This window comes from Triticum dicoccoides, chromosome 4A (assembly GCF_002162155.2).
Source record: "Triticum dicoccoides isolate Atlit2015 ecotype Zavitan chromosome 4A, WEW_v2.0, whole genome shotgun sequence".
NCBI classification, from domain to species: Eukaryota; Viridiplantae; Streptophyta; class Magnoliopsida; order Poales; family Poaceae; genus Triticum; species Triticum dicoccoides.
The window spans coordinates 276,782,438-276,801,151 of record NC_041386.1 but is presented as its reverse complement, the minus strand read 5'-3'; the positions used below and the strand labels follow the sequence as shown (position 1 = coordinate 276,801,151).

At 45.0% G+C, this 18,714-nt stretch overlaps 1 long non-coding RNA gene across 2 annotated transcripts; it reads left to right on the top strand.

Annotated features, from left to right (window-relative positions):
- Nucleotides 1–14,582: 14,582 nt before the first annotated feature.
- On the top strand, nt 14,583–18,500 carry LOC119285785. Of its 2 annotated transcripts, none has more exons than XR_005139847.1 (6): nt 14,583–15,028; nt 15,695–15,770; nt 15,869–15,943; nt 16,808–16,959; nt 17,084–17,458; nt 18,194–18,500. It is a non-coding gene; the product is annotated as an uncharacterized LOC119285785 (long non-coding RNA). The 2 variants fall into 2 exon arrangements; XR_005139846.1 differs by having other exon boundaries at nt 14,584–15,028; nt 16,803–16,959.
- The last annotated feature ends 214 nt before the right edge of the window (nt 18,501–18,714 follow it).

Sequence of the window (18,714 nt, the reverse complement as noted above, 5' to 3'; positions counted from 1 at the left end):
AAAGGTCAGTGCCGCTTTCATGCCCAGCCAAAGTGGACGCGACCTCTCACTGGCGCCGATATTGAAGCGGCACGTAGGCCAAGAGAGCGCCGCCTGCACCGCTTCCCGGTGCACATGACTGCTCAGCGTTCAAACGTCGCCACGGCCGGCCACAACATGAATGTAAAAAGTTCTTGGAGTTCATGCTATAGCGAGCTATCCTCCCCCTCCTCGTCAATCTCTTCCAGTAGTACTAGTACTCCATGGTGCGATCCATCGACAAGCAGGCGGGGAAGTTATCGTATACTCGGTTTGCAATGAATGGCATGCCGAGCGACCGTGTGGGGTGGAGCCGTGGAGGAGGGTGAGACACGAACGCGACATACATGATTTAAACGTTGGTTTTGCTCAATGGCGTGATCCAATGAAACGTTGGTTTCCAAAAGAATAATGTACTGCATGAGAGAGATAGAGTGATGGTTTGCTTCTTCCGTCAAATAACTATACCGGGTCTATGTGATTTGGCGGCTCATTTGTCACTGTTACTACGGCTGTAGAGCGTCATAGAGGGCATGCAATCTTTTTTATTTATTCTGTGATAAAACTAAATTTCTCCACTCTTACACTGGAGGAGTACGAAACACAGTAGCCTAGTGACTACATGGCCCACCTCCCACTATCACCACATTCCTTGGACATCGTGCGACACCTCCGGTCCTTTTTTCTTTGTGTAGTAGTACATTTTACCACATGACCCACCATACACTCTCACATACTACCTTTGTCCCCTATGTAATTTATGCATGATACTAGTATATGATACTCCCCACTATGAGTAGCCTTATACGCATACAAAAAAGGACTAAAGGGAGTACGAAGCTTTATGATTTTGTTTCATGTATGTATCCTGACTCCAAGGTTTCCCCGTTATAACATTCTGTCAAATACAAAGGAAAACTAACACACATGATGATGCATCTCAATGATTCACAGATCATAGCCAATATTTAGTTCACAACTAAAGACAAAAGTTGTGAGAGTGTGTACAAAAAACCTACTAAACAGGATTTGATTTCCTGGCTAGGTAGAACCTATCGAAGGAAAGAAGCCTGGCACCCTCGGATCATACGATGCTTTTGTGCAGTTCCACTAAAATCAAGTTGAGCATCCCTGTTGGCGAAGATATTGAAGAGGTGTGATTAGAATAATAGTAGTGGCACTAGTTCATGAGACATAAACTCATCACAAATAGAAGCCGGTAGAAGTAGAGGAAGATCCACATTGAGATGGAGCTACGTGGGGAGCTGTGGCAGTGAAGCAAGCTATCTCCAAAATGAAGTTGTACCTGGGACGTCAGGGTGTAGCTAAAAGGGCAGTTGGGAGGCAGCATCAGCCCATACCGCGGGCACCCCCGATCGGGACGCACTGCCAGTGGGTTTTCCCCTCGTCGCTGTCGACCGCGTCTATGCAGAACATCGTCCCCTTCCCCCAGTGGCGGGATCAGGCCGGATCCATGACCAGCGGTGTGTCCACCGTTGTTCTATACTTGTGAAGAGAGCAACCCAAGCAACAAGGCTTGTAGCTTAGGCTCCTGCTAGTGCATATATAGTGGAGTGGTTTTATTTTTCTCTCCATATCAACCATTTTATATTGCATACGTGTCATTGAAGAGTGAAATGATGGTTCTTTGTCCGACTAACTTACTGTGTGATTTGACTGCTCCCGATTGGCCCCTACACGTACTCCCCCCCCCCCACGTGTACTTGTACTTATCTCTATTTTCTTGCATGACATGTAGACAGGATGCGCATAGGGGAATTTTTCTTACTGCATGTTGTTACGTAGTACTACTAGTACCTACTCCCTCCTTCCAGTTCAGTACTGGTACTCCCTCCATCCTGGCTTATTGGTCCACTTTGTACTCAATTCGTGGGCTCATTTTCCTCAATAAATTGTCTTTACCAAAGTATTAATATCGGGAATGCATGCGTGAACAATGAATGATTAAACCTTGCATGGAACATTTTTACAAAGCATTGACTTATGAACATGTGAATGTGAGGGACTACAACCCCGTGCATGCATGCAACAGTCAGGCTACCTCCAATGCATTTGGTGCTTACATGAGGTGCTAAGCACATTAAAAACTTTAGCAACTAAAGCTCCCAATGCATAGATGCTTAACTCGTTGGTGCTAATCATCTTCATTTAATGGTTTTGTAACTAAAGTTCTTCATGCATTGGTGGGCTTCTTTCATTTATGTGTTTTGCCTAGGTTCTCGCGCTTGGTATTGTTTCTTCCAGGGGTTATCACACTCATCTCTCTCCTATTAATTACCTTTCCATGTGAGATTATTTGTCTACATGGTAGCCTTAGCATGTGCACAAGGTGGAGCATTTGGAGGGGCCACACGTACACATGGACACAAAAATGTGCGCAACACCCTAATGCATGCATGTCTGAGCACACGACGGAACACACACGGTCATTCTCAAGTGCTCAACCGACACGTGCATGCACACACATACTCAGCCATGGTGAGCTAGTGATCGTATAAACACCGGAAAATGTATATATTGACCGCAATGAGCGTATAATGATGTCCACTGACCATATTTTTTACAAATATACAGTGACAGACAGTGTACTTATCTCGTTTCAAATTAATCCATATTAACCAGAAAGGTAACAGTATGGACTAGCATTACTTTGTTGCGTCCAGTCAACTTGCCGAATGAGGAGAAGCTTGCAGGATGGGAGAACCTTGTGCGTGGTGGCTCGCAGGACAAGGAGAAACTTTTAACTAATGCAAGCTCACCCTCGCTCAGGCGGTGGACATGTAACCATTAATTCGGTGTCAGATTGCCAGAAGCATACACTGTACTAGTACCATTATTGTTCGACTCCCCGAAGAGGCAAATAGCCAAGCGCAAAGTTTACTAATCCAAGTACTAGTATTACGTAGTACTAGGGAAATCCATTGGTGCTCCCGAGAGCACGCGCTCCTGTACGGGAAAAAAATATTTTAAAGTGTGAAAAAAATTAAATAAAAATTGGGCGCATACATCTTGGCATTATATGTGTGCACGTCAAGTTTCAGAGAAAACCGATATTTTTTGTGGTTTGTGTAAAAAGACAAAATGATGTGTTGTGGAAAGCATTTTTTAACACCAGATTTTTTTCTTTTTCACACACGATACATAGGTTGTCGGTTTTCACGACACGACTTTGTGAGCATGTACAATATCGAGATGGACGCCCCATGTTTTTGTTTAGAATTGTTTGACATTTCAAAATATGTTTCAAACACATTTTAAAAACCAGGAGCGCGTGCTCCCATGTACCAAAACACCACTCTCGTACTAGTACTACAAGTACTACTATACAGGTATGTACTACTAGGAACCGCATGGTGGATCGTCTGCACTCTTATTTTATTTTAATCGATGATAAAGCAATCTTCAACGCATTTGGTTCTCTTTGAGGGTTCTCGCATGTGATAATGGAAGTTGATTGCATGGAACACTCGCCACAATTTTCTCTTAATTCAGGCTCCTATCCTATTAGAAAAAGGAGTGCTCGGTAATATTTTCTCCTTTTTATTCAGCATCTAAACAGGATACCAAACCATGCAGCGCATCTTTGCGTAAACCGTGCTAGCTGCACTTTGAATGTGACCGAGAGCTGGCTTGATGAAACACCTCGCTTCCTTCTTCTTTTTTGCGGGGTACCTCGCTTCCTAGTGACCAGTCTCTTGGCTGATCGTCCTAAGAATACTTACATATGAATAAATCTCTCTCATTTACCCACAAAAATATTAAGCCATATTAACCATAAAGGAGGGAGTATGGACTAGCACTACTTTTTGGTGTGTCCCGTCAATCTATAACACCCCGAATGTAACTTGTCATATTTGTAACTTCGACTCTGCCATTTCCGGCTTTAAGTTATGAGATCCCCTTTGTGGTTCGGTTTTTGTCTTTGTTTTGCATTTTGTTCATGTCATGCATTTCATATCATGACATCATGTGCATCACATTTGCATACATGTTCGTCCCTTGCATCCGAGCATTTTCCTCATTGTCCATTTTGCAATCCGACACTCCTACGTGCACCGGCGCACCCTTTTGTTTCTTTTCGTGAGCAGTGTTAACCGTTCTCGGAATGGACCGAGATTTGTCAAGTGGCCTTGGTACACCACCGGTAGACCGTCTGTCAAATTTCATGCCATTTGGAGTCTGTTTGATACTCCAACGGTTAACCAGGTAACCGGGAAGGCCTCTTGTGTGTTTCAGCCCAGCACCCCTCCAAAACGGCCCAATAACCCATCCAAACTAGTCCCATGTCCTCCATCGTCGGATCATGATCATGTGGGAGAAAACTACACTCCATTTGGACACTCCTACCTCCTCCTAGCTATAAATATGTGATCCCCTCCGAATTTTTCGGGTCCAAACCCCAGATCCACTTCCCCTGCCGCCACCCAGCGAACCAGGAGCCGCCACGTCACCGCCACCATTCCGCGCGCCGCCGAGGCCCGCCGGGCCCAGATCTGGCCCCTGCGGGCCCGTACATCGCCGCCCGCACCCCGCCGTCGTCCGCCCGCGTCTCTGCCGCGCCGGCCGCCACCTCCGCCGCCCATCACCCGTGCGCCCCGCACCGCCCCTCGCCGGACCTCGCCCGCCGCCACCGCGCCCTCGCCGGCGACGCCCCGCGGCGGTCCGGTGCCCCGCCGCCCGCTCCACCGACCCGCGTCGCCCGGCGCCCGCCCCGTCCTTCTCTAGTGGAGCTCCGGCTACCTCTCTGTCGTCCTCTCCAACTCCGTCCGCCTCCGGAACCATCTCCGGCGAACCTCGATCCGCGAGCTCGAAGAACCCTAGATCTAATTTGGAAGGTCGTTTTTCCTCCAAGTCCTTTCCCCCTCATGTTTTATGCCCCTGTTCATCATGCCATAACTCCATGACCGTAGCTCCGTTTCATGCGCATGATATATCAAAATGTTCATTGGGAGATGCTATTCATTTCTTTACATTGTGGCATGCTTGTTTGAGTTCATCTTGATGCCCAAATCACTTATGCATGAGTGCTATAAATTGTTAGGTGTTGTTACTTATCAGAGTATGTTGTTTTGTCATTTTTGTCACATTTGTTGTGTGCATCATATGGCCATGCCATATTTATAGAGGTTCTTGCCATGTATTTTTGTGATCTTTGTGGTGACTAACACAAGCATGCGAACTAGGCTTTGTGATCTTTGCCATGTATTTTCCTTATGTTATTTTGATGCCATGTAAACTTGATGCTACAGTGAGATCCATGCTTGTTTTGGGTATCTTCAGTAAGGGTGTTTTGAACATATGGTTATGCTCTATCCATACATGCCCATGTTTGCAATTATGGAGTGACCTAACATGTCTTAATGTTGCTCTACTTTTGCTACAAAATATTCCTGGTAGATTGTTTACATGTTAATCAATTTTGCTATGGTTGTTGCTAGTGATCCATGCATACTATGAACTTGCTCTTGCCATGGTTAGCTTCATGAACATGTCATATTGCTGATGCTATGCTTGTTTTGTCATGCAAGGCTTTGTGGTGAGTGATTTGAGCTCGCAAAGATGCCTTCATAACTCTATTTATGCCATGCTCTGTTTTCTGCTAAGTCTGAAACTGTTAATAAAACTTGCTATGTTTACATGGGTGCCATGTTATCTTCTGTGCCTTTTTGGCTCATGATCAGTAAAGGACTTTTGTTCTATGCATTTAGTAGATTCATGCCATGCCTTGTATTGCTATTGTATGTTCCGGTAGCATGTTGTTTGCTAGCTCTAAACATGGCTTCCTGGTGTTACTTTCTGGCATGTTAGTATTTTCACTAAGTCTGTGATGCTGATATCTTTTGCACTTTTGCCATGCTTGTTTGAACCTGCTCTTGTGTGATTTAGCTGTAACTCAGTGTTCATGTTTTCTCAAGCATCCTTAGTACATCACTGCCATATGCTGTGTTGCTATTTTCGAGTGCAGTAGCTTAGTTTCTTGTTGCATTCTAGATGGCATCATGCTGTCAATCGCAGATTTGTGACATTTTTGTTTTGCTTGCCATTTGCAAACCGTGCATCTGATTCCGGTGATCTTTATATCAATTTCGACCGAAATCATATCATCTTTCCAGCGGCACATTTTGTTTGCCAAGTTGATGCCGTGTTCATCCTTTTCCTTCCGGAGCACGCATATGCATTGCATATGACATCCCGCATGTCATGCCATGTTTTGCATCATGTTGCTTGTGCATTGCACCGTGGTTGATTGTTGTTCCTTTGCTTGTGTTCTTGCTTTGGGTAGAGCCGGGAGACGAGTACGTGATCGAGGAACCTGTTGAGTACGCTAACAAGGATCAAGCTTTCGTCAACTCTGAGAACTTTGCAGGCAAGATGACCATACCCTCGAAATCACTTCTATCTTTGCTTGCTAGTTGTTCGCTCTATTGCTATGTCGCGTTACCTACCACTTGCTAGATCATGCCTCCCATATTGCCATGTCAAGCCTCTAACCCACCTTTCCTAGCAAACCGTTGTTTGGCTATGTTACCGCTTTGCTCAGCCCCTCTTATAGGGTTGCTAGTTGCAGGTCAAGATTAAGTTTGTTCCATGTTGGAACATGGATATTGTTGGGATATCATTATTATCTCTTAATTAATTTAATGCATCTATATACTTGGTAAAGGGTGGATGGCTCAGCCTTATGCCTGGTGTTTTGTTCCACTCTTGCCGCCCTAGTTTCCGTCATACCGGTGTTATGTTCCTTGATTTTGCGTTCCTTACGCGGTTGGGTGTTACGGGAACCCCTTGACAGTTCACTTTGAATAAAACTCCTCCAGCAAGGTCCAACCTTTGTTTTGCCATTTGGCTACCTACCACCATATACCTTCCCTTGGGTTCTGCAGACTCAAGGGTCATCTTTATTTTAAACCCCCCAGGCCAGTGCTCCTCTGAGTGTTTGTCCGAACTAGAGTCCTTTGCAGCGCCACCTCGGGGAAACTTGAGGGTTGGTTTTAGTTGTATGGAGTGCTCATCCGGTGTGCCCTGAGAACGAGATACGTGCGACTCCTATCGGGATTTATCGGCACATCGGGCGGCTTTGCTGGTCTTGTTTTACCATTGTCGAAATGTCTGGTAACCGGGATTCCGAGACTGATCAGGTCTTCCTGGGAGAAGGAATATCCTTCGTTGACCATGAGATCTTGTGATGGGCTAAGTTGGGACACCCCTGCAGGGTATAAACTTTTGAGAGCCGTGCCCGCGGTTATGTGGCAGATGGGAATTTGTTAATATCCGGTTGTAGAGAACTTGACACTTAACTTAATTAAAATGAATCAACTGCGTGTGTAGCTATGATGGTCTCTTTTCAGCAGAGTATGCGAAGAGAACATGGTCTCGTGTTATGCTTGAACATAAGTAGCTTCAGGATCACTTCTTGATCACTATTAGCTTCTCGAGCATGCATTGCTTCTCTTCTCACTCTCTTTTGCGTAAGTTAGCCACCATATATGCTTAGTGCTTTGCTGCAGCTCCACCTCACTACCCCTTTCCTACCCTTAAGCTTAAATAGACTTGATCTCGCGGGTGTGAGATTGCTGAGTCCCCGTGACTCACAGATACTTCCAAAAAGATGCAGGTGCCGATGATGCCAGTGCAGGGGACGCTACCGAACTCAAGTGGGAGTTCGATGAGGATTCGGGCCGTTACTATGTTTCTTTTCCGGATAATCAGTAGAGGAGCCCAGTTGGGACAATCGGGGATCTAGCAGTTGGGGTTGTCTTTCTTTATTTTGGTTCCGTAGTCGGACCTTTGATTGTACTTTGGATGATGTATGGATTATTTATGTATTGTGTGAAGTGGCGATTGCAAGACGACTCTTTATCCCTTTCTAATTCAGTACATGGGATGTGTAAAGATTACCCCTCTTGCGACAGACCTACCATGCGGCTATGCCTCTAAGTCGTGCCTCGACACGTGGGAGATATAGCTGCATTGTGGGTGTTAAAAACTCGCAGAACGAGAAGCTTGCCGGACAAGGTGAAGCTTGTTTACGCCCTCTCCGTCTACCTCAAGCTTGGTGGCTCGCAGGACGAGGAGAAGCTTTTGACTAATGTAGCCTACCCTTGCCCAAGCGGTGGACGTGCAACAGTTCATTCAGTGTCAGATTGCCAGAGGCATACACTTATTACCATCATTGTTCGACTTGCCGAAGAGGCGAAGAGCCAAGCGCAAGGTTTAGTAGTACGAGTAGTATTACCACTAGTATACAGATACTAGGAACCGCATGGTGGAGCATCTGTACTCTTATTTTATTTTAATCTCTAATAAAGTACACATTTATTCGGGAGAAGTGCGGAAAACGGCAGCCCAATAGTACTATTAAAAACATCGAACATGTAAGACCTCCTCCAATGCAAAGGTGCTTAGATGAGGTGCTAAGTATATTAAATGCCTTAGCAACTCAAGTCCCCAATGCAAAGGTGCTAATCTTTTGGGTGCTAATCTTCATGCATTTAATTAGTTGTAGACTCAAAATTGTGCTTCCACCTAGGTACATGTGCTTAGTACCGTTTCTTCCTGGGGTCACCATTCTACTCTCTTTCTTGTTAACTAGCATACCATGTTAGATTTCTTGCATAGTTGGCAACCTTAACATCTATACAAAGAGGAGCATTGGGAGGGGCCTAATGATGATATCGATCAACCATGCTAGAATATATCTTGGCCTCCATGCGATCCATCTGTGTGTTCTCGCTCATCATCTTTCTTAGACTAGTCACAATAGGTAGTAACTTAGACTAGTAACATGTATATGTTACTATTCTATGTTACTACAACTATAGTGGGGAGTAACATATGTGTGGTGTCATGCAACACTTTATTTATTAGGTTGTAGACTCATCTTGTCTTGGTATGTGGGATGTTACAGTAACTAGCTATGTGACCACATGCCTCTCTTTCCTCATTAATTACTCGCCACATTGTCGGTGCAACAAACCATGGGTCTGTTGCCTAGACTGTGCACAAGCATGGGAACGAGGTTGAAGGACCAGCCCAAGTCAAAATACAAGAAACCAAGAGATTCTAAGGACCACCATGCAGATCAGAGGGACCAAGGACGACCCAAGGAAGCAGGATATCGTCAAGAGAAAAGCCTCCCTTGTCGGGTAGGCGAGCCCGGCAAGGGGCGAGGCCACCCCCAGAAGCAGACAACCGAGGTGCCCGGCAGGGCCTGCTGGGGCTCATGGAGGCAAAACCGCCTCACAAACCACTCCACCATGACCCACGTGGTTGATCAGTGCGGTGTCAAGCCGCAAAGTGATTAAGTGGCAGCCGTTCGCCACATGGCAACCATTTCCTACAGAAGAAACCCACAGATGACACCCGTCCTGCGACGTGTCAAGAGAACAGGCGTGAAGCTGGCAATATAGCCTAGCAAGCCTTGTCGGGTAACCAACGATGTGACGTTAAGCGGCGCATTTAATGCGCCCCGTCAGCCCATAGAGTTAGGTATGATAGCACTGTTTGCCATCTTATTAGTGCGTAATGACTACTTTGCCACTGTGGTTACCCCTTGATCTGTAAAAGGAGCCCCATGGCAACTGTAGAAAGGGTTAGTAGGTTGGATAACTCACACCCCCATACGCGCGTAGTCGCTGCTGCCTGAGGCAACCCCTGTCGGGCAAGTGTACTACGCACCACCACCTTTTCCACAATCAATCCACTAAAGTAGGAGTAGGGTTTTACTCCTTGCAGCGTCCCGAACCTGGGTAAATTGCTCGTGTGATCTCTGTCGCGCTACCCCACGCTCGTTTTCTCTTTGTGCAATGCGTCGCCCCCATGCCGAACCATCAAGGGACCTCCTGGTCCCATAGGTGGCCGTGGTTTCCCGTGACATCTTTGGCGCGCCAGGTAGGGGACTCGCTTGCGCGAGCCTGAAGGCGTATGCAGTGTGTCATCTTCACCACCATCTTCATCATCGGCGACGCCATCGACCATGGCGCCTAAGAAGAAGCCCAGTCCTCCAGCTCATCCATCCTCTTTGAAGGCTCCGCCGACCGCGGCCTCTGACGCTGCGGGGGGTGCGGAGGCACGCGAGGGCGCGGACGCTGCTACGGAAGTGGTCGGAGTAGGCGGCTCCATCACCACTTCACCCGCGGCCGACGTAGGAGCAGGAGGTGCTGGAGGAGAGCCACAGCATCAGCACCCCGACGGCCACGCTCCCCCAGGTACGAGTGAGGGAGCCACTCCATCTGCGCCCCTCTCCCCCATCGACAGGCACAGCCGCAGCAACGACGCTCGGACGGGGGCGAACCGCCGCCCTCCGGCCGCCCCCACCACGGGTGCGGTCGCAGCGCGTACACCTCCCCCAGGGTGGGCCGACCAAGCCGATGCGCCCGACGGAGCCACTGGCCCTCAAGCGCTTTCGCCGCACCACGTAGCGGGGCGTTAACGGGCTCGAACTGACGATGGGCTGCAATGGTGTCAAATCTTTAACGGGCCATTGACGGAATGAATTGGCACATCTCGTATGGGTCGTGGGCTTAAATGGACCTGACACAACTAGGCCTTATATGGGCCGGCCTGCTATTTTTTACTGGGCCACATTTTTCACCGGAATGGGCCACTGTTGAGCCATGCCACGTGTCGAACTATCACAGGCGCCTCCTATCCAATGAGTGGATGAAATCTGTCCCAACGGTGAGGCAACACATGTTTCCTCCGGCCAATGATGATTTTACACATGGAAAATCCCCATTGGTCCAGGATGTTAACAGGTTATCGGATGCAAAACCGGACCCGATAGCTTAACGGTGTTCCGTTACGGTGGATGTCACGTGTCAGTCACCCTTGATGAAAGCACTTCTGTGATGCGCGATTTATCATCATGGAAGTGGACACTTCCGTGATGATAATTTTGGTAATGTCATGGAAGACTTCTACGACAGCACAAGTATGACTATCTTGATTCTGTCATAAAATCGTCATGGATGTACATGCATGACAAAAACATGACCTACTGTGACAAACACATATCATCACGGAAGTGTATTTTTTTGTAGTGAGCTGAGCTCGTGCCATGGCCTCCGAAGTCGTACTTGGCATGGATGTTGATGAAGTTGACCGTACCGTCGCTCGGCTCCTGACGGTGCCAGCGGCGGTAGCGTTGCGCCCACGCTGCTGCTGCTGGGCGACTACCTGGAATATCGGCCCGATGAGATTTCAGCCTGTTAACGGCCCATTCAGTGGATGGTCCAATTTTCACAATGTACATCTTTCGGCCTTTTAGCGACCCATTTAAATGTTGGGCTAATTTTTGGCCCGATGTTTTATTTCAGCCTGTTGACGGCCCATAAATCAGTTGGGCCATTTGTAGTCAGACCTGAGTTTCGGCCTTTTAGCGACCCATTTAAGTGTTGGGCCAATTTCTGGCCCAGTGTGGCTTTCAGCCTGTTGAAGGCCCATATATCTGTTGGGCCATTTGTACTCGGACCTGAGTTTTGGCCTTTTAGTGGCACATTTAAGTGTTGGGCTAATTCCCGGCCCTGTGTGCCTTTCAGCCTGTTAACGAACCATAAATGAGTTGGGCCATTTGTAGTCGGACCTGAGTTTTGGCATTTTAGCGGCCCATGCCCTTCATGGTCCAATACCAGGCTGGTTTCTCTTTCGGCCTGCTAAAGGCCCATAACACAGTTGGGCCATTTACAATATGACCTGACTTTGGGCCTCTTAGCGGCCCATGCTCTCCATGGTCCAGTACAAAGCCCAGTGTCTCTTTCGGCCTGCTAAAGGCCCACAATATAGTTGGGCCATATGTATCCCGAACTTAGTAACGGCCTGTTAACGGCCTGTGAAATCAATTGGGCCCACCTGTTGCCCGCTTTGATGTCGGCCTGTTAACGACCCGGGACTTAAGAGGGCCGACCATTAACTTCCGGCCTGGTAACGGCACATTAACTTAATGGGCCCACTCAAGTTCGTACATGTCTTTAGGCCAAATTAGATAATTTGAGCCCATTACGATGAGCAATTATGCACAAGACCAAAACCGATCAAGCAAAGGTACGAAATACATGGAAAAACGTTGCACATCCAACATATATTACAGGAAATTACATCAACTGGGCAATCAAAGATTGATGGCAGTGCAAATAAATGAACAGAACCTAATGATCCACAACGTCACAATCTGCAACCTCAGCACGGATGACACCCATAAGCATGTGGGCAAGTTCTTGCTACTTTGCTACACTGTCTTTGAAACATTGATCAGTTGTTGTGTCGCATGACTCTGCACCTCTGGTTCCTCCATCATTTCCATCATTCCTTCAGCCATTAATTGGTTCACAAACATACATTTTTTGCGTTGCATTCGAGACAGAGGATACTGAACAGATCTAGATGGCGATTTTGGCAGGCTTGTGTTATTGATAGTGGAGAGTGTCTCGACCATTGCATCATAGCATAAATTAGGAGGGGAACCAAACAGATTAATCATGAGTTATTAACATATTACCTGGCCTAGATTTATTGGAAAGAAACAATGGGGTTGCCTTGCTGTTTTCAGAGTTTGTCTTCTTATCTTCAACAGCCTGCACCAAATTAAGACACTAGCATTGCTATCATTGGCCAAGTCATATAATAGGAAAGCAACATTGGCACAACGAACGTTTGGGCAACTAGCCAACACCAAATTAACACAATATGGCACAACTGTCATCAGCCAGGTAAGGTAATACGAAAGCAACATTGACACAATGAATGAATGGACAACCAGAGTAGTACTACAATTCAGTAACGTGCATGATATGAGATAGTACACTCATGCAGCTCTGTATGCAAAACTACCAGGCAGTTTTCTTTACAAAAATCAACATTGGCGTCTTTAACATTTTGCTACAACTAATTTTAGATCAGATAAAGGTTGGATTCATGCCGATTAACAAAAAACATGCCGATGTAAAAATATAGTGATATACAACAGGTACTTACATCAGCATTGGGGCACAAAGAATTTCCGCAAGATATTTTCCTCGAATACAATCCCAATGAAGGAAGTCTTCTATCATTTAACCTTATTTTCTAAAAGAGAGATGGGTAAGAAACATGTAGAAAAATATGATCAGAATGCTATAAAATTTCATGATGCGAGGATACGCACATGCTTCTTAGAATGGAGTTGACATTCTTTTCTGGACTGGAGCGGACTAGTTGTTTGGCCACTGGAATCTGCTTATTATCAGTAGGAGTTGGGTTTCTCTGTGCTGGAGCAGTATCTATAAAAACTGGAGTTGGTTTATTATCTCCTGGCGTTTGGATCTTTTGCAAAGACCTGGTTTGTAACCCTTCATATTCTAACATAGTCGTCTTCCCCTTGCATGCCTTGTATAGAAGAATGGTGCTTCAATTATAAAACATGCTAAAGTAGAGAGATGTAATAGGTACTAAAGAATAGAAAGGCATGACATATTGACATGTATTCCCTCCATCCAGGAAAAAATGGATGGGTCTAGGTGTATTTCATTTCTAGATACATCCTTTTTTATCCATATCGGCAACATGTAATCCGGATGGAGGGAGTATGGGGTAAGAGCTAGGGATACGACATGACAACACAGTAAAAAAACACTAGTTGAATATAAAACTGTATGCTATCGAAATACGTACAGAAAAAATTAAGGCAACATACACGTGTATGATTGGGAAACTAAGATGGCATTGCAACAGAGCACTGGAACATCACTTCAATATAAAAAACATGGTATGATAGACAGATGAAGTACATACTGATGAATAACAATGCATAAGATATTCAGAAGCATGATGTCCAAATTAAGCAGATGGCATTGCGATAGAGTAGAATGACAGTACTTGGATTAGAAAACATGTTATCATGAATGGAATATGTACTGAAAAACAGGAAGGCATGGCATATTTACATACATGATCAGCATGTTAAGCACATGGCATTGCAATAGAGTAGATACACTTCAGGACATTATATGCATGTTGTACCAATATCACGGGCCAAGTTAGAGCAAGGACCTTATGTGGTGAAGAGGATTCAACATCTTTCTGCAAGTTTTCTAAAGAACTGCCTTTATATGTTCCATCATCACTACACCACTGTAGAACTTGGGTGACACACTTCTCTAGGCAAAGGTCTATTAATCTCTACAGAAGAATTGTCGGCGTAGCTCTGAAGCTTTGTAATCATATAATCGGTCGGCCAATGTACATCATTATAGACAAACTATGTGTCGGAAATCACACAACAACAATGTATATGTTGGCAATCACTTAGTGGCATATCATTTGTTAGTAGATGTGCGCGCCTTGATAGTTTTTCAGTCGGCGTAGGTATGTACTTGATGGCAGATTAAGTGACGACGTAGGTAGGATGTATAGATACGGATTAAGTGTCGGCGTATGTGGACACGTGTCAAACAACGGAAGGCCAAAAAATCGCCGAGTGAATTAGGCGCGAGAGCCCAAAGTTTTCACTGCGGGCGGCTCAGTTTTCACCTCACTTGGCCAAGTACCCCCAAACGTTCTAAAAAAAGTACCCCCAAACAATCCCGTAGCCTCACATCCACTCGCGTGAACCCTACCCGGCCCCGACCCTGCCCACAATTTCTGCCGCCGCCGCCGTTCTCGGGGTCTCCGTCCGGACCCGTCCCTGCCGCCATCAGCGCCCATAGCCCCGAGGTCCCGGACCCCTCCATCGCCTGCCTTTTCCCGGCCCCTTCGCTGCCACAACATGGGCATCTTCGCTGGCCCGAGTTTCCACCGATGGCTGTGACCATATCCCAGATCCCCTAACCCCATCCACTCATGCCTTCCCCGGTGCTGTGGCCAAGGGCAGCTCCGTCCGCCCGGACCTTCACAAACCACCACTAGCCCTCAAGAAGGACCAAGTCAGCGCCCTCCTCTTCCTCCTCTAAGGAAAAGATCTCGTCTCCAACAAGCTCGGCGACGCCGCCACCAATGGCGCGATGTCTCATGAAAGGTTTCTGCAAACTTCGTCTGTTGTCACCAACAGCAATTTGTTTTATGCTGCGTCCCAGGAAAATTATCTTCTGCCATTCTCATATGCCTACCTAGTTGGCTGTATCTATTAGTTTGGTCTGAGAAGCTCTAGTCTATTATGTGATGCTTTATTTCTCTAAAAATGCTATGGATCTGAAAAATTTCAGGTACTCTATTATAGATCTGGTGTGACTCTAATGTTGTTGCACTATTGTTATCATTGTAGACTATTAATGCATTTATTTCCATGTGAAAATGGTTATGATTTCTATGTGAAAATGATTATTATTTATCGATAAATATGTTTCTTACTTCCCTGTGAAAATCTAGATCAAAACTCTCTTTGAATTAGTCTGTTATATGCTTCAGTTAAGGAACGGTATTTGTAGTAAGACAGTGTAAATTGTGACCAGTTCTTATTTTCGGACTGTAGAGCTGCTTGTTCCTGGCAAACAACATATTTGTAGGTAATTTTATTTGAACTGGAAACAAATAAACAAAACCATTTGTTAACTGAAGTGTAGACCATTCTTGTCGAGTTTTTTTGTTCTAAAGGTTGTCCAGTGTTGTTAAGTGTTTAACTATGGTCGTGTTGGCATAATTAATCGTTCTCCACATGCTAAAATGGCAATTCCCTCTTGACCAGGTTGTTCCCATGTGTTGACATAAATAACTATGGTCGTTCCCATGTGTTTGGCCAATCTGAATAGCAGAACAAAAACGTAACGCTCTAAACCTTCAGATTCAGTATGTGGATCCATGCAAGTTTGATCACTGGCATACAATAATATGATGATAAGCTTTGTTGTTATATTTTCAGCTTGTGCTAGAGGCATGCCGCTGGCACCGCTGGGCCCTCACTGATCTTATACAAGCCATTTGAGGATATGCCGTGGTAAGTCAGCAAATGGAATGGATGGATCCATCATTTTGCCATCCTGATGCTTCTCGAGGGTTTCCTTTTTGTTGACCAGTCCAACTAATCCATCATCTTGATGTGCTGGTGCTATCTGATTTCCACTTTTTTCTCATGAGAAGTTTTAGTGGGAACACTAATACATTCTAGTCATCGAATTATCTTAAACTAGGCCCGAGAAATGAATGTTCGGTTTATCACAAACAATATAAATATGTATTAGCTTAGTATCTTGGCACATGAGCTATTTTCAGTCAATGTGCGGCGAGTCCACTTGGAACTTAATAGGAACTGGTTCTTCTTCTTACGCTCCATGAGCCCCTTGTACTATTGCTATGGTTTATGTGCCTACTTTTAACTCCCTCGACTGAAATTGGGCGGCTTTGTTTTAGCTGATCTGATACTGTGGGTGGGATCTACAGAACAACCTTGACACGTGTCTTTAATCAGTCCACATTCTGCACAACTCCCACAACTTGAACACCAAGCTCTTTGTCCTTCCGGGTGCATGGACCAACGCGGACTAGCTATAATGTGAAAATTTTGCCTAATTAACAACCAACATTGTTGCACTACAATTCGAGTAATTAGAACAATACAAATTGTAAAATGATTGTCCACTCAAGCTTTTGTTGATACTTATTATACCTTGTATCAAGATGGACGAGTGCTACAACGTGTGCCTTGATGGTCAAGTATTAGAGTAAACCAAATGGTGTGGACGAAGAAACCACCGCACACATAGCTCTCTAGTCTATCTGAAATTAAAACTTATTTGTGAGTCAAGTTTGGCTGGAGCATTGCGTGCTGTCATTTTCTTGCCTTACTTTGTTTGTAGTCAAGATTCTATGATTGGTCTTCTTGGTTTGACATCCAATTCAAAAATCTGTTCACTTCCCTGGAGCAGTCATAGAGGCAGTGGTAGAGCGTGACAAGCAACCAAGTGGCACCAAATTCAAACTAAAAGAAAAATATGTGTGATAAATTGAAAACAGGTGCGGCTTAAGTACTTCTAATCTGAATCAAGTTTCTTTAATTGATACAATAATAGCTTGGCTGACCGAGTTGTAACATTTGAATTAAGCTCACATGGATCACATCTTTTTACATGGCGCCCAGATGCAGCAGCAAGCCGCCGGTGATGATCGGTGGCACACAATACGACAGGAGCATTAGATGACGAGAAGGGCAACATCAGTGCTGGCGTGCAGATGTAGCAGCAAGCTGCTGGTGATGATCGGTGGCGCACAATATGGCAGGAAAATGAGATGACGAGAAGGGCATTAGCAGTGCTGGCATGCAGATGCAACAACAAGCCGCTGGTGATTATCGGTGGCGTACAATACGACATGCATCAACATTGGTGGCGTGCAGATGCAGCAGCAAGCCTTCAGTGATGCTTAGTGGGGCGCAGCATGACATGATAAATGGATGGCAGAGAAGGTGGCATCACTCCCCTGTTTGTCTTCCATGAGCCTCCGCTAGTGCATAGAGGTACTACAACATACTGCATACATCAAGTTTACTGTTTTTGAACTTCGACACATACTTGACAAACTTGTGTATATGTGTTTTATTTCTGGAACTACACTGCAAAAGTTGTATTTTAATTGATTATTTTCATAATTTACTGGGACAACATGGGTCTTGGGTCTGATTCTAATCTAGTCAAATGTAAGTGGCATGGCATGCCTCATATTAGTTGGCTTCAGTGTTCTCCCATCCTCTGATCTCCTAGGTTTCTCCATTGATGCATTTAAGTGATTTTTGATGTCCTGCTATTAAGTAAATAGTCTGTGCTAAAACTTGTGTATATGTGCACCTCATGAATTCATTAACTTCTGAATGGCTTGTCATGCTACTTGTGTTTAGGACCAAATCCTTTAGTTCCATTGGTTCAGTTTACATGCAAGTTACCAGTCTTGCTAATGTACATGTATATGTGTACTTTTTTAAACTTAAACTATCCTAGTTCATTTATTTCCAGTCTACAACTTCCAATGAAATAAGCATGCAAATGAAACATTAATATACACAACAATCAGCACATTAATTTAATGCCATCGGGGACTAGTTCCTAGTTGTATATTTCTGTTTCTGCGAGTATTCACATAAACAATCAAGTACAAATTAGCATGTGCCTCTCTAGCCTGCCAATCTTCATATGAGTTTTGAACAACTTCTGGGTTCATTGCACTTTCTTGACAAATTTGTCTGGACTATTTTCAGGTACATAGCCACCTAGCGCTTGGATGTGAGGACTTGGAGTGTCATGGAACATTTGGTTGTTTGCCATATTTTGGATTAGCCTACTTCCATTGTATCATTAATCTTATGTGTGTTTTGGACCATTTGGTGCTTCAAGTCTTTTGGATTAGAAACTTTGTGCTCATGGATGTAATTTGTCTGTGAACCCTTTCAGACTAGCAAATAGTGGTCCTTATGTCACTTGTGTATTCTAGATGGTCATACTATGATTATTGTTGTGTTTGTGAACCTGTGTGAGTATATATGTATGATTTTTAACTTGTCATCATTGTTGTGCAATATGTGTTCATCTTGATGCTATTTGTGGATAACATTTGAACATTGTGTATGCATATGTATCAAATTATTGTTTTGGCTTTACTCTATCTTACCAACAATTAATCTGTTGGTAAACAAAGGTATATACCTAGCCGAACAGAATAAGTGTCGGCAAAGGTATAGACATAGAAGGAAAATCCATGTGTTGGCCAAAGTAGGGTGTA